General features: G+C 38.2%; 3 long non-coding RNA genes across 5 annotated transcripts in view; 2 read left to right on the top strand and 1 right to left on the bottom strand.

Moving 5' to 3' along the window:
* Window positions 1-16,260, bottom strand: part of LOC309634845 — a 354,268-nt gene that overhangs the window by 42,988 nt on the left and 295,020 nt on the right. The window lies entirely within an intron of this gene.
* Window positions 1-16,260, top strand: part of LOC309634816 — a 385,422-nt gene that overhangs the window by 190,047 nt on the left and 179,115 nt on the right. The gene's annotated exons all lie outside the window — the stretch shown is intronic.
* LOC309634842 lies at window positions 4,784-14,715 on the top strand. The gene is made up of 2 exons (XR_014248466.1): window positions 4,784-8,438; window positions 8,471-14,715. It is a non-coding gene; the product is annotated as an uncharacterized lncRNA (long non-coding RNA).

Here is a 16,260-nt window from a genome sequence, read left to right as displayed (position 1 = left end):
TTTGTAGTATAGTCTGAAGTCAGGGAGCCTGATTCCTCCAGCTCCATTTTTCTTTCTCAAGATTGCTTTGACTATTCAGGATCTTTTGTGTTTCCATACAAATTGTGAAATTTTTTGTTCTATTTCTGTGAAAAACACCATTTGTAGTTTGATTGGGATTGCACTGAATCTGTAGATTGCTTTGGGTAGTATAGTCATTTTCACAATGTTGATTTTTCCAATCCAAGAACATGGTATCGCTCTCCATATGTTTGTATCATCTTTCATTTCTTTCATCAGTGTCTTAAAGTTTTCTGCATACAGGTCTTTTGTCTCCTTAGGTAGGTTTATTCCTAGGTATTTTATTCTTTTTCTTGCAGTGGTAAATGGGAGTGTTTCCTTAATTTCTCTTTCAGATTTTTCATTTTTATTGTATAGGAATGCAAGTGATTTCTGTGCATTAATTTTGTATCCTGCTACTTTACCAAATTCATTGATTACCTCAAGTAGTTTTCTAGTAGCATCTTTAGGAATTCTATGTATAGCATCATGTCATCTGCAAACAGCTTTACTTCTTCTTTTCCTATATCGATTCCTTTTATTTCTTTTTCTTCTCTGATTGCTGTGGCTAAAACTTCCGAAATTATGTTGAATAATAGTGGTGAGAGTGGGCAACCTTGTCTTGTTCCTGATCTTAGAGGAAATGCTTTCAGTTTTTCACCATTGAGAATGATGTTGGCTGTGGGTTTGTCATATATGGCCTTTATTATGTTGAGGTAAGTTCCCTCTATGCCTACTTTCTGGAGGGTTTTTATGATAAATGGATGTTCAATTTTGTTGAAAGCTTTTTCTGCATCTATTGAGATTATCATATGGTATGGTTTTTCTCCTTCGATCTGTTAATATGGTTTATCATATTGATTGATTTGCATATATTGAACAATCCTTGCATTCCTAAACGCCACTTGATCATGGTGTATGATCCTTTTAATGTGCTGCTGGATTCTGTTTGCTAGTATTTTGTTGAGGATTTTTGCATCTGTGTTCATCAGTGACATTGGCCTGTAGTTTTCTTTTTTTGTGACATCTTTGTCTGGTTTTGATGTCAGGGTGATGGTGGCCTTGTAGAATGAACTGAGGAGTGTTCCTCCCTCTGCTATATTTTGGAAGAGTTTGAGAAGGATAGGGGTTAGCTCTTCTCTAAATGTTTGATAAAATTTGCCTCTGAATCCATCTGGTCCTAGGCTTTTGTTTGTTGGAAGATTTTTAATCACAGTCTCAATTTCAGTGCTTGTGATTGGTCTGTTCATATTTTCTATTTCTTCCTGGTTCAGTGTCGGAAGGTTGTGTTTTTCCAAGAATTTGTCCATTTCTTCCAGGTTATCCATTTTATTGGCATAGAATTGCTTGTAGTAATCTCTCATGATCCTATGTATTTCTGCAGTGTCAGTTGTTACTTCTCCTTTTTCATTTCTAATTCTGTTGATTTGAATCTTCTCCTTTTTTTCTTGATGAGTCTGGCTAATGAGTTATCAATTTTGTTTATCTTCTCAAAGAACCAGCTTTTAGTTTTATTGATCTTTGCTATTGTTTCCTTCATTTCTTTTTCATTTATTTCCAATCTGATCTTTATGATTTCTTTACACCTGCTAACTTTGGGGGTTTTTTGTTCTTCTTTCTGTAATTGCTTTAGGTGTAAGTTTAGGTTGTTTATTTGAGATGTTTCTTGAGGTGAGATTGTATTGCTCTAAACTTCCCTCTTAGAACTGCTTTTGCTGCATCCCATAGGTTTTGGTTTGTCGTGTTTTCATTGTCATTTGTTTCTAGGTACTTTTTGATTTCCTCTTTGATTTCTTCAGTGACCTCTTGGTTATTTAGTAGTGTATTGTTTAACCTCCATTTATTTGTATTTTTTACAGATTTTTTCCTATGATTGATATCTAATCTCATACCGTTGTGGTTGGAAAAGATACTTGATACTATTTCAGTTTTCTTAAATTTACCAAAGCTTAATTTGTGACCCAAGATATTATCTATCCTGGAGAATGTTCCATGAGCACTTGAGAAGAAAGTGTATTCTGCCGTTTTTGGATGGAATGTCCTATAAATATCAATTAAGTCCATCTAGTTTAATGTCATTTAAAGCTTGTGTTTCCTTATTTTCATTTTGGATGATCTGTCCTTTGGTGAAAGTGGGGTGTTAAAGTCCCCTACTATGATTGTGTTACTGTCGATTTCCCCTTTTATGGCTGTTAGCATTTGCCTTATGTATTGAGGTGCTCAATGATTTGCATTTGCATGGAATATCTATTGCCATCCCCTCACTTTCAGTCTGTATGTGTCCCTAGGTCTGAAGTAGGTCTCATAAGACAGCATATATACGGGTCTTGTTTTTGTATCCATTCAGCCAGTCTATGTCTTTTGGTGGGAGCCTTTAATCCATTTACATTGAAGGTAATTATCAATATGTATGTTCCTATTACCATTTTCTTAATTGTTTTGGGTTTGTTATTGTAGGCCTTTTCCTTCTCTTGTGTTTCCTGCCTAGAGAAGTTCCTTTAACATTTGTTGTAAAGCTGGTTTGGTGGTGCTGAATTCTCTTAGCTTTTGCTTGTCTGTAAAGGTTTTAATATCTCCATCGAATCTGAATGAGATCCTTGCTGTGTAGAGTAATCTTGGTTGTAGGTTTTTCCGTTTCATCTCTTTAAATATGTCCTGCCACTCCCTTCTGGCTTGCAGAGTTTCTGCTGAAAGATCAGCTGTTAACCTTCCCTTGTATGTTATTTGTTGTTTTTCCCGTGCTGCTTTTAATATTTTTTCTTTGTATTTAATTTCTGATAGTTTGATTAATATGTGTCTTGGCATGTTTCTCCTTGGTTTTATCCTGTATGGGACTCTCTGCACTTCCTGGACTTGATTATCTATTTTCTTTCCCATATCAGGGAAATTTTCAACCATAATCTCTTCAAATATTTTCTCAGTCCCTTTCTTTTTCTCTTCTTCTTCTGGGACCCCTATAATTCAAATGTTGGTTTGTTTAATGTTGTCCCAGAGGTCTCTGAGACTGTCCTCAATTCCTTTTCATTCTTGTTTCTTTATTCTGCTCTGCGGTAGTTATTTCCACTATTTTATCTTCCAGGTCACTTATCCATTCTTCTGCCTCAGTTATTCTGCTATTGTTTCCTTCTAGAGAATTTTTAATTTCATTTATTGTGGTGTTCATCATTGTTTGTTTGCTCTTTACTTCTCAGTCCTTGTTAAACGTTTCTTGTATTTTCTCCATTCTGTTTCCAAGATTTTGGATCATTTTTACTGTCATTACTCTGAATTCTTTTTCAGGTAGACTGCCTATATCCTCTTCATTGTTTGGTATTGTGGGTTTTGACCTTGTTCCTTCATCTGCTGTGTGCTTCTGTGTCTTCTCATTTTGCTTAACTTACTGTGTTTGGGGTCTCCTTTTCACAGGCTGCAGGTTTGTATTTCCTGATGTTTTTGGTGTTTGCCTCCAGTGGGTAAGGTTGTTTCAATGAGTTGTGTAGGCTTCCTGGTGGAGGGGACTGGTGCCTGTGTTCTGGTGGATGAGGCTGGATCTTGTCTTTCTGGTGGGCAGGACCGCAGCCGGTGGTGTGTTGTGGGGTGTCTGTGACCTTATTATGATTTTAGGCAGCCTCTCTGCTAATGGGTGGGGTTGTATTCCTGTCTTGCTAGTTGTTTGGCATAGGTTGTCCAGCACTGTAGCTTGCTGGTGGTTGAGTGGAGCTGGGTCTTAGCGTTGAGTTGGAGATCTCTGGGAGAGCTTTTGCTGTTTGATATTACATGAAGCTGGGAGGTCTCTGTTGGACCGATGTCCTGAATTCGGCTTTCCCCACTCAGAGGCACAGGAATGACTCCTGGCTGGAGCACGAAGAACATGTCAGCCTCGTGGCTCAGAAGAAAAGGGAGAAAAAAAGAAAGAAAGAAAGAAACAAATAAGGTTATTAAAATAAAAAAAATACTAGGAAAAAAGTATAAAGTAATAAAAAAAAAAGAAAAAAAGAAAGGACAGACAGAAACCCAGGACAAATGGTAAAAACAAAGCTATATAGACAAAATCACACAAAGAAGCATACACATACACACTCACAAAAAGAAAAAGGAAAAAAAATTATATATCTATATATAAGAAAAACAAAGGAAGAGAGTAACCAAATCAATAAACAAATCTATCAATGATGATATACTCTAGATACTAAACTAAGATACACATAAGACCAGAAACAAATTAGATGCAGAAAGCAAACCCCAAGTCTACAGTTGCTCCCAAAGTCTGCTCCCTCAATTTTGGGATTATTCGTTGTCTATTCAGATATTCCAGAGATGCTGGGTACATCAAATTCATTGTGGAGATTTAATCCACTGCTCCTGAAGCTGCTGGAAGAGATTTCCCTTTCTCTTCTTTGTTTGCACAGCTCCTGGGGTTCAGCTTTGGATTTGGCCCTGCCTCTGCGTGTAGGTCACCTGAGGGCATCTGTTCCCCACCCAGACAGGATGGGGTTAAAGGAGCAGCTGATTAGGGGGCTCTGACTCACTCAATCTTGAAGGAGAGAGGGGTACGGAATGTGGGGTGAGCCTGCAGCGGCAGAGGGCAGCGTGATGTTGCAGCAGCCTGAGGTGCACCGTGTGTTCTTCCAGGGAGGTTGTCCCTGGATCACGGGACCCTGGCATTGGCGGGCTGCACAGGCTCCCGGGAGGGGCGGTGTGGATAGTGACCTGTGCTTGCACACCGGCTTCTTGTTGTCTGCAGCAGCAGCCTTAGCATTTCATGGCCGTCTCTGGTGTCTGCGCTGATAGCCGCGGTTTGCGCCCATCTCTGGAGCTCATTTAGGCGGTGCTCTAAATCCCCTCTCCTCGTGCACCCCGAAACAATGGTCTTTCGCCTCTTAGGCAGTTCCAGACTTTTTCCCGGACTCCCTCCTGGCTAGCTATGGTGCACTAGCCCCCTTCAGGCTGTGTTCACGTAGCCAGCCCCAGTCCTCTCCCTGGATCTGACTTCCGAAGCCCAAGCCTCACCTCCCAGCCCCCATCCGCCCCAGCCTGTGAACAGACAAGCCTCTTGGGCTGGTGAATGCTGGTCGGCACCAGTCTTCTGTGTGGGAATCTCTCCACTTTGCACTCTGCACCCCTGTTGCTGCGCTCTCCTCCGTGGCTCCGAAGCTTCCCCCCGCCACCCCCTATCTCCGCCAGTGAGGGGCCTTCCTAGTGTGTGGAAACTTTTCCTCCTTCACAGCTCCCTCCCAGAGGTGCAGGTCCCATCCCTATTGTTTTGTCTCTGTTTTTTCTTTTTTCTTTTGCCCTACCCAGGTACGTGGGGAGTTTCTTGTATTTTGGGAAGTCTGAGGTCTTCTGCCAGCATTCAGTAGGTGTTCTGTAGGAGTTGTTCCACATGGAGATGTATTTCTGATGTATTTGTGGGGAGCAAGGTGATCTCCACGTCTTACTCCTCTGCCATCTTGAAGGTCTCCCTTGGAATCTCTTATTGTTTTATCACTAGAAGAAGGAGGTAGGGCCTAAATACTTGTATATATAAATGTTTCAATGAAATAATAGTTTGTATTTTAGTATGCATCTTATTTGCTAGGTAGTATTATACCACAGTGCAATAAACTTGTATTTGTGAAGTATTCATAAACTCAATAAAAATACAGCCAAAAGACAGCAGTATCAATGATTCCCACATTGTAGAGAAATATGACCCAGACATTTTATAAGATTTTATTTTTCAGTGTCAAGAACAGAGGTCACGGATGAAAGTATGCTGACAGGAGACAGTGTGTATGTGTGTTTGTGTGTGCTTACACATGTGTAGAAAAATGGCAGTGTATCAGTTGTCTACTGTTCATAACAGACTACCCCCAAAATCTAGTGGATTAAAGTAACAATCACTTATATACTAATGATTCTTTAATTTTGGCTAGGTTCAGCTAGCGATTCTTCTGCTGATCTTGCTTGGAGTCACTCCTGTATCTGTGGTCATCAGGGGGTTCAGTTGTGGCTGGAGGGTCCATAGTACATCCCTTGCATGTCTGGGGCTCTTGCCTCAGGTTGCTTGGTTCTCCTCCATGTAGTTTCTCCAGCAGGATAGTTTGGTGGGAGTATTCCAAAAGAACATGTGCCAGTGTTCTAGTACTTATTAAGTCTCTGCCTCTGTTGTATTTGCTGTGTTTTACTGGCCAAAGCAAGGCATATGGCCATACTGAGAGTCAGTGTGGGAGCAGACTACACAAAGATGTGGCCACCAGGAGGGGTGATTCATTGGGGGTTTTATGGTAGTGATAAGATCTCCCTCCAAAATGTTATGTTGAAAAGTTGATGATTCTTACTATTGCAGAACAAATGATCTATAATGTATGTTTCACAACTTTATAAAATATATAGATGATATATGTAGATGATTTCAAGTATTACTCTGTTTAATGTTCTGTGCTATGGCATTCTAAACAATTAAAATTGTTTTCCTAAGATGTCATGACCTTGCAAGAGGGTAGAGGACATGTAGTGGAGCTGCCTTACAGTTTGATAGTGTACTATGAATGCTCTACAGTGCTTGGGAGAATTTTGGTTAAAAACATGAGCCTTAATTGCCAACTCTGCCATTTGCTGAATATCAGACAAACTCTAAACCTCTCTGTCTGAATTTCGTTAGCTATAGTAGTTGATAGTAAGAGTTTGAAGGACATTTACATACTTCTCCCAGTGACTGGCACATATTAAACCATGAAAAATATATCTATTATTATTATTTAATAGTAGTAGAGAAAATTTTCACTGTGTATTCTTCCTAGATTCTTCAATGACTCATCATCCAACTTCTTTACTAATTTAGAAATAATGAAATTATTGTTATATATGTTACATGTCGGTGCCACCACCACAAAAGACAATAAGCAGTTTATTTCCAGCTGGCTTCCTTTCCAGCTGGATCTGCTGGCTTGCACATACCTCATCTCCTAAGATTTCTCTCCTGAAATGAACTTGGGGATCATAAAAATTTTGTAGATATTTGTGTACCCCTATCTCTTACCATCCTGCCTTTTATAAAGCCCAAGATGACAGAGTAGTGGAAATCTGAGAATTTGGATTCAGGGAGAGCTGTGTGGAAATCCCACTACTGTCACTTACAGCTATATGACTCAAGTTTCAGTTTTTCATCTGTAAAATGGGAATAGTAATATAGCATTAGCAGGGTTGTAAGAATTCGAAAAGATAATATTTTTAAAATGGCCAGTACAGAACTGGGCTAAATAAATGGTTGCCTTTGCAATTAATTTAAATGTGCTTTTGCAGGATTATGTAGATTCATTATCTAATCACAGTCTAAAAAATGAGCCTTATGACACCTTGGTGTATAAGAATATTTCGGCTGCCAAAGCTATCACTGTAAGTTTTAATCAAAGATTCCAGATAACTGTGATTACTTTGCATTTCTGTGTCAAGATTGCCTCAGGACACATCCAAGAACAAATAGCCTACTGTCGGGTAGAAATATGGAAACAGACTTCGGAACGCTCGCATGCAGCTAGCTCACCATGACTGTTTCTCAGACACTTCAAAACTACTCCAAAAAACATAAAAGACAGAAGGAGATACCAGGGAATATTTATGGAAAATAATCAAGAGAAGATAAATTAGCTTTAGAAGTGTTCTATAATAATTTTCAACTGATATGCCTTTTCAAATGAATGTAATAGTTTTAGAATTTTGAGGAAAACTGTACAAAGCAAAACAAATATCTCAGCAAATTAAACAAAACCCCATTTCTTCCCCTGTCCTAAAGACTTGACCTGATTATGTTCAGCCTATTTTAAAGTGACATAAACTCTTTATAGCCTTCAGGTTACTGTTTAATAAACTGCACATCTTCACTGCAATTAATAGAATCCTAGAAGACGGACAGCATTAAAGATTTTTCTAAAAGCATCAGGATTGTGGAGGGCCATGGTATAGTGGGGGTGAAAGATATAATATCTACCTTACCAACCAACTTCAGGTTTCCTGGTTCCCTTTGGTCCAAAGTGACTGACCTGGGAGCTGGAGAATGCAGCCTGTGGAGGTCAGCACCTCTTAGATACAGAGCTGAGCAAAGGAAGAGCTCAGAAGGAATCTGAGGGCAAATAGGTGAGCCAAAAACTGGCACAGGAAGCCCAGTCCAGAGGGGCTTATATTCTACCACAAGAAGAAAGATGATCAACGGTAAACATATTAAGTAAATTATTACATATCATGTTAGAAGATGATGAGTGCCAACAGGGAGAAAAAAAAAGAGAGCAAGCCAAGAGGGATTGAAATTGCCAGATGGGAAGAAGAGATTAGGTTGCAGAGTTAGACAGGATTTCAGGGCATGTTTCATTGAGAAGGTGAGCAAAGACTGGAAAGAGGTGAGGAAGTCAACCACATAGTCATCCGGGGATGGAGTGTTCCAGGTCGAAGAAGCAGTAGGGATGGAGTGTTCCAGGTCGAAGAAGCAGTAAGTGCAAAAAAGCCCTAAGGTGGAGTGTGTTGGGCAAGGTCAGGGACAAGCAGGGAGGCCAGTGTGGCTGAAGCAGTGAGTGAGGGGGAGGATGGTAGAAGAAAGGTTCAGAAGGCCAACTGGAGCTGTGTCACATAGAGGTTTACAGGCCATTATGAGGATTTTTGGATCTACTCTGTGTGAAATGGAGAGCCTTGGCAAGGTTTTGAAGAAAGGGACATTGCATGACTTAGGTTTTTACAAGATCCGTCTGGCTGCTGAACCAGGAATAGTCTATAGGATGGAGGTGGAGGAGGCAAGGGTAGCAGCCCAGAAACCTGTTAGGACGCTTTTGCAATAATCCTGGTGGGAGATGATGGTGGCTCAGTCCACGATGGGAACAGTGTTGGAACCTGAGATGGTCAGAAGTGTTTTACCCTGAGTATCTTTTGAATGTAGAGCTAACAGGATTTCCTAATGGAAGCTAACAAGGACTTTTTGGCATGTTTATTTTTGTGTAGTCCACCAGTGATTCCAAGTTTCTAATGATCAGATGAGCAATCAGTTATAATCCTTCCCAGCTGCTCAAGGCAGCACACTGAATCATGCACTGATGCATTTGACCTTCCAGGCATGCTGGGACTGAGGCAGAAGGGGCAAGGAGGGGTGGGATTTGAACATGGACTCCTCTTGTAAGGAGCTAAGGAGGAACAGCCTCACAGACAGTGAGGGGCTGGTAGCTGACAAGGGAGGCTCATGGAGGTGAGAATGAAAGGTTGGGGTTCAGGATGCTTTGTGTCCCCTGAAGCCTTTTATTTATCCCTATCCCTGTTTATAGGGTCTTACTCTTTTCTTCATCAATACTGTAACTTTTACCTAAAAGGAACCTGAAGAGGCGCTAAACTTCAGTGGACATAATTCAACAAGTTACTCACCCAAACCTTAAGTGAGGTTTCTGGCCACCTTAGCCCTGAAGTTTCAAGACTTAAGAAATTCTTTATTCTCTTCAGAGGCAGTCTCTAGTTATCAGTTTGTTTCTTAAGCCAAATATTTAGGGATAAAACTTGTCATTCTCTTTAATCTGTTCAGTGCCACTGGGAGAGGTGTCACCAGCAGGTCTTGATGTTCACAATTCTTTCTCGCCATGTGGCCTTCCACATCTTGCCCTCACTGCTGCAGCCTCCTCCAGGGGACACTTTTTGTTTGTCAAGTTTTCTAGTTACAAGCAACAAAACCAAATCTGACTATTTTTAGCTGCAGACGAATTTATTGGAAGATAGCTCATAGGATTGATGGAAACACTGACGGATTAAGTTTAGGAATGGCAATCAGTAAGGCACTTGCAACAGGCAGTGCAGCCGAGGTCATGCCTCAGAGTAGCCTCTTTGGGTCCTGCTGGAGGCTTCCAGCCTCTGCTTGCTGACTGGAGCTGGCATAGCTCTGATCTGAGATTCCACATTAGATTTCAGTCACTGAGCATGTGCATCACACCTGCAAGGTTTCCATTCCCCAGTGGAAACACCAGTTGGCTGACCTTAGATTATATACCTTCCCTTTGTCCGAGGGTGAGGAGAGGAAGTTCCTGGGAATCAGAATGGGAGACTTCACTCACAAGGTACAATGAGGGATTTTCCTCCAGAAGAAAGTATTTGGGTGCTGAGTAGCAAAACATAACAATGAAATGAAATAATGCAACTGGAAACATTTAAAAGAAAATACATTTGCATAGAAAAGCGTAATGACTGCATATGCCTTGCATTTGCACTAACGGACTCACACCGTGCTCTCTCCTGATACTTTTCTATCTACAATGTTATTACTGTTGACTTGGAAATTTTCTCCTTTCTTAAAAATAAACTTTTAAGAGATCTTCACTGTTTATTGTCTCTTCCCCTCTTCTTGCTCAACTTTTATTTCTTCCAGTGCATAAGCATCCCTTTTTTTCTTTTCCTTTCTTTTTTTGCTTCTTTTCTTTTTGAATTTATATTCTGTTTCTCCCTACTTATTTTATCAAAAATATCTTGCATATATCTTGTTTTCCTTTCTTATCCTATTATAAGAAATGCACTAATTAGCACCTAAGTGAAGTCATGTAGTTCTGTTTATTTTCAATCCTCCTTCACCATTAACTCCCTCTCCATCCCCTGACCTTGACCATTATCTCTTTCAGTGTTTTCTACCATTTCCCAGGTATCCAGGGGTTCCATGTATTCCAAAGAGATAGCAATCGACCTCAGAAAGGCAGTGCAGTACAGGGGCTAAGGGTGTGTCCTCTGGAATCAAACTGCTGGTATCAGTTGTATCATATAATAGTAATGATACCTACTTTATTGGGTTGTTAAGAAGTTTAAATGAGTTATTACTCGTTATGTATCTAGAACAGTGCCTGTAACACAGCAAGCACAGTGTGGGTATGAAGCTACTATTATTATTACTGTTTTCTGTATCAAAGTGTACCTGTTCCTTGTCCCGTTATTCCAAAGCCCTCTTCTCTGATTTCTAAAATATTAAGATGATGTCATTATCATAATGTGGTCATGGATTTAAATGGTTTACAGTGTGATCTCAGTCAAGGCAACATATCTCTATTTTGACAGGAGGCTTACAGAACTATGAATGTCTTAACCAAAAGAGGTGTTAATGTTTTTTTGGCATGCCAGTGAAGGTGCCCACTAAGGAAATGGGCCTTTAAGCCTTTTGATAGTCTTTGTAAGTAACACAGTAATGTTTAGTTTCCTTTATAATTAGATCTTTTAAACTGTCAGGTATCTCTCCAAACCCAGACTGCAACATTTTATTTTGAAAATTTTCAAACACACAACTAAGTTGAATGAATTTTACAGTGAATGCCTCTATTTCTACTGTAGATTCCTGGAATCTACATTGCCATTTTTTCCCCCTATTTTGTGCATCATTAGATTTAGTTGTAGTAGGGAAGCAACATAGAAAGTGTAAAGATATGAGCTTTACATTCAGAGGCCTGTATTTGAATCCCTTTTCTTGGCTTAGAGCTATATTCCTATGGTTGATTTCTTAAACTCTTTGAGTTTAGTTTCTTTAGCTATAAAATGTGAACACTAATACTTACTTTAAAGTGTTGCTGTGAAAATCAAATGACATAGCTTAGGTGCATAATAAGCACTAAATAAACGTTAATTCTTTTACTTTTTTGTATTTTTTACATTGTTTATTTATTGTAGTCATTTAAAAAATAATTACACTCCAGTTCATTGGCCTTTCTTTAGTGTTTTCCATCTTTCAAATCCGTGAAAGAAATTGGACAACTGATTTAAACAAACATGTTGGAAACTAGCTATTGTGGTAACTTATTATGGGTTAATCCTTTTTGATTATATACTTTCATGACCTTTGGGTATTCTGTTTAGCTTTTTGGGGCCTTCTCTGTCATCTCAAGTGAAATTTTATTATTTAAACCTCTCTATTTTATTTTCTTGGCATGCAATTGGCATTTATTTCTTTGCTTCAATATTTGAAACACATTGCCTCTGTTAATTTTTATTTTTGGTATATCCCTTATCTTTATGACCTTTTCCAAATATTTTAATTTTGCTTAAATTTTTTTCCTCATTTCTGTATGTGTCATCTGGGCTTATCAGTACCTGTATGCTTATTTTTTCTCCAATTCCCACTGCTCATTTTTGCCCCATCCATTCTTCTTTGCACTATTTCTTGATCTTATTCATGAATTCTGCAATCAGAAAGCACTTAAGTTATTTTCTGCCTAGCTCCTTTTTCTATTTGGAAAGAGGCAGGCATTTCTTCCATCAATCAAGCTGCTCCTCATGCATTTTTATATGTTATTCTTATTGGTTTTGTAGCATTGTGGTACTATTCCTTTTCTAGCTCCTTCCAAGTTTTCAAGCCACATTATTGAAAGATGTTTTTATCAGTGAATGTGATTCAATTTTTCATTTGTTATTATACAGTTTTTATATGCTCCTGCATTTATCCTATCTAGTCTTTACCTTACCTGATCTACTGAATTCTCATTTTTCTTTACACAGAACATTTCAGAAACAAACAATTGAACTCAAAAATCATTTGAATTCATTATTAGTAGGTTATTATTTTCAATTTAACTTTTAATAATAAATTCCTTTAAAAGGTGGCTTACTGTTTGATAAATTCTAATGGCTATGGTAGTTTATATTTCCATTTCTCATTTATATTTCACAAATATTTTAATTGTACTGGTGATAGATATTTGGCCTGTAGTTATCAACCAAATAAGTATAGTTAACATTCCAATTATTTGGCACCCTTAACTATAAGAGACAGCTATGAGTCCAAAAGTAAATAACACAACCCCAAATTTGAGAAATGCAAAAAATATCCCAGAAGATGTAAAGATGAAAAGGTACTATGTTCAGCAAAGCCCTCTAACCCCAGTGCTCTGTTCTTTCCTGACTCTTCACTTTGAGAACCTGGTGGGATTTCTGGAGGTAAATCCCACCATGGTTGGGAGCCCTCCTTCTAAGACTGTGATTCTGCGAAGTTTCTTACTTTCATGCTAATCCACACTCAACTTCCAGTAATTAGTCAAAATTACCCTTAAGTGCTCCAACTTTTTTGTGGCTTCTACTCTTAGGTTAAAAGATCTTGCTGTGATTCTCTAGATTCACTTCTCTCTCCAGGTTTCAGGTGTGGCAGTTTGCCCTGCAACCTCAGTTCTCTGTTGGGTCCAAGAAAATTCATTGATTTTCAGTTGTTCAGTATTTTTCTTGTTGTGAGGATGGGAGTGATGACTTCAAGCTCTTTGCATGTTGGAGCTGAAACCGGACATCCAGGATTGTTTTTCAACAAATGGTGCTGGAACAATTAGACATCTATATGAAACAAAAAAGGATCTTGATTCATACCTTGCTTGCTTCCATTTAAAAAATTAACTGAAAATGTATCATAGACCTCAATGTAAAACCTAAAACTATAAAACTTCTAGAAATAAACATGGGAGAAAATCTTTGTGATTTCAGGTCAAGCAGTTTTCTTAGAAATGACACCAAAAGCATGATCCATAAAAGAAAAATTTGATAAATTTGATTTCGTCAAGATTAGAAACTTCTGTTCTCCATAAGGCACAGTTAAGAAAAATCAAAAGACAAGTCAGCAAATGAGTAAAAATATTTCAAATACATACATCTTTTATCAAGAACTGGTATCCAGAATATAGAGAGAACTCTCACAATGCAATCACAAAAAATTGAAAAAAAAAAAAACTGATTTAAAAGTGAGTAAAAGATTTGAATATACACTTTACCAAGAAGACAGGTGGATGGCAAATAAGCATTTGTAAGAAAATTCAAATTAAACCAACAATGAGATACCACTACACACTTGTTAGAATGCTTAAAATACAAAAACAAAACTGCTAGTACCAAGTACTAGCAAGGATGTGGAGCACCTGGAACTCTTACGTATTGCTGATGGGAATAGAAAATAGTATAGCTACTGTGGAAAACAGTTCACCAGTTTCTTATGAAGTTAAACATATGCTTACCATAAGGTCTGGCATTACCACTCTTAGGTAATTTATTTAGGAGAAATAAAAAAAAATTGTACACTAGTGTGTATAGCAGCTTTATTTGTAATAGCTCCTAAACTGGTAATAACCAAAATGTCTAGCACCTGATAAATGGATATATCAACTGTGGTGCATCCATAAAATAGAATACTACTCAGCCATGAAATGAAATGGACTACTGATACATGCAATGACATGGATGAATCTCAAAAATATTAATGTGTTGGGTGAAAGAAGCCAGTTTCAAATGGTTATATACTGAATTATTCCATTTGTATGGCATTCTGGAAAAAGCAAAAGAATGGGAAAGATAATAGATCAGTAGTTGTCAGATAATGGGAGTAGAAGGAGTGTCTTAGTTTTGGGGGCTGCCATAACAAAAATGCCATAGACTAGGTTGCTTAAAAATAATAGAAATTTATTTTTCATAATTCTAGAGGCTGGGAAGTTCAAGATCAAGGTGCTGGCAGATTCAGTGTCTGGTGAGGACCCATTTCCTGGTTTATAAATGGCAATCTTTTTTCTGCGTTCTCACATGGTGGTAGTGGCTGGGGAGTTCTCTGGGTTCTCTTTCATAAGGGCACTAATTCCATTAATGAAAAATATACCCTCAGTACCTAAGACCTCCCAAATACCCCACCTCCTAATCCCATCATATTGGGTATTACATTTCAACATGAATTTTGGGAGGATAAAAACATTCAATCTATAGCAGGAAGGACTTAACTACGAAGAGACACAAGGGAATTTTATGGAGTGATGGACCTGTTTCGTTTGTTGGTTTGGTGAGGTTTACACAATTCTATGCAGTTATCAGAACTCACAGAACTGCTTATAGAACTGAATACTAAAAAGTATGAATTTTGTTATAAATGTATATTGTGCATCAGTAAATATGATTGAAAAAAAGGAGTCAATAAACAATCTATAAAATTAAAGGCAAGAGTTGCAAAAAAATTTAGTATAAAATACACATCATATCCTACTTTTCATCTTCATTTTCTAAGTATTGTCCTTAGGGCCAAACATTTGATATATGTAATTCATGCGGCTTTTTTCCTCCCTTTTGTAATGCCACCAACCTTCATATTTGAAGAGATAATATTTACTAAAGAACTGTTAATACAGTAGCATATAAAGCTCTTTTTATATTAATAAGATTTCCAGTAAATATGTTTTAATGGATATCATCTGCTATAGTCTACTCTATCGGAACAATAATGATGGCTCCACATGGTTCTCAAGGTTTATAATTTCAAATTAACCATGAAATTAGACATGCTTTATTCTGTATGTCCACTGTCTATCACTTTGAGAATACACATCCATTTATTTTGCTTCTACTGTTTTATTCATGAGGCATAATTTTAGTGGTTCACATGTGGAATCTTTTAATCACAATTGTTATACAGGGATGTGGAAAGGCACTGTGGAAGCTGATTGGGCTTTTTATTTAGTTCTTCAACTCTAAAAGTTGGCGATCCAATGCTGAATCTTTCTCAAGGAAAAAAAAAAAGTACATGTGCCTATAGAATAGTTAAGGATTAAAGCAACTTGGATTTTCCTTTTTCTATGATTTTAGGGTATTTCAAGACTTGTACATAGCTGTATCTCCCGTAATACTCTAATCCAACAATTCAGTTTCATTTTAAGTGATTTGGTCTTTGAACAATTCTTCATCCATAGGTTTCGATTTAAAGTGGAGACTAATTATCCTTATAATGAACTTAACCAGTTCTCATGACCTTCCTACCATGGGAGTGAGACTGGCAGTAAACAACCTATAGGAATTACTTAATCTAATAGAGTATTTACAGCCCTGTTGCATTAGTTTCTAATACCACAAATTGAGTGTTATAAATAAAAGAAATTTATTGTCTCACAGTTCTGGAGGTTAGAAATCCAAGATCAAGGTGTTGGCAAGGTCACACTCCCCTCTGAAGGCTCCAAGGAAGGATCCAGGAGAGGTACCAGACCTGTCTCCTAGCTTCTGGTAGTAGCCATGGTTTGGGGCAGCAAAACTCTAATCATCACATGGTGTTCTCCCTGTGTGCATGTCTGTATGCAGATTTCCTCTTTTTATAAGTATACTAGTCATGCTGGATTAAGGACCCACCCTAATCCAGTATGATCTCATCTTATCTAGTTATGTCTCCAATGGCCCTATTTCCAAATAAGGGCACATTCTAAGGAACTGGGGGTTGGGACCTCAGCATATGAATTCTGTGGGGGAGACACAATTCAATCTATACAC

The sequence above is a fragment of the Balaenoptera borealis genome (assembly GCF_965194805.1).
Source record: "Balaenoptera borealis genome assembly, chromosome: 9".
Classification (NCBI taxonomy): domain Eukaryota; kingdom Metazoa; phylum Chordata; class Mammalia; order Artiodactyla; family Balaenopteridae; genus Balaenoptera; species Balaenoptera borealis.
The sequence above is the reverse complement of the archived record's forward strand: the minus strand, read 5'-3'. Positions and strand labels throughout refer to the sequence as shown.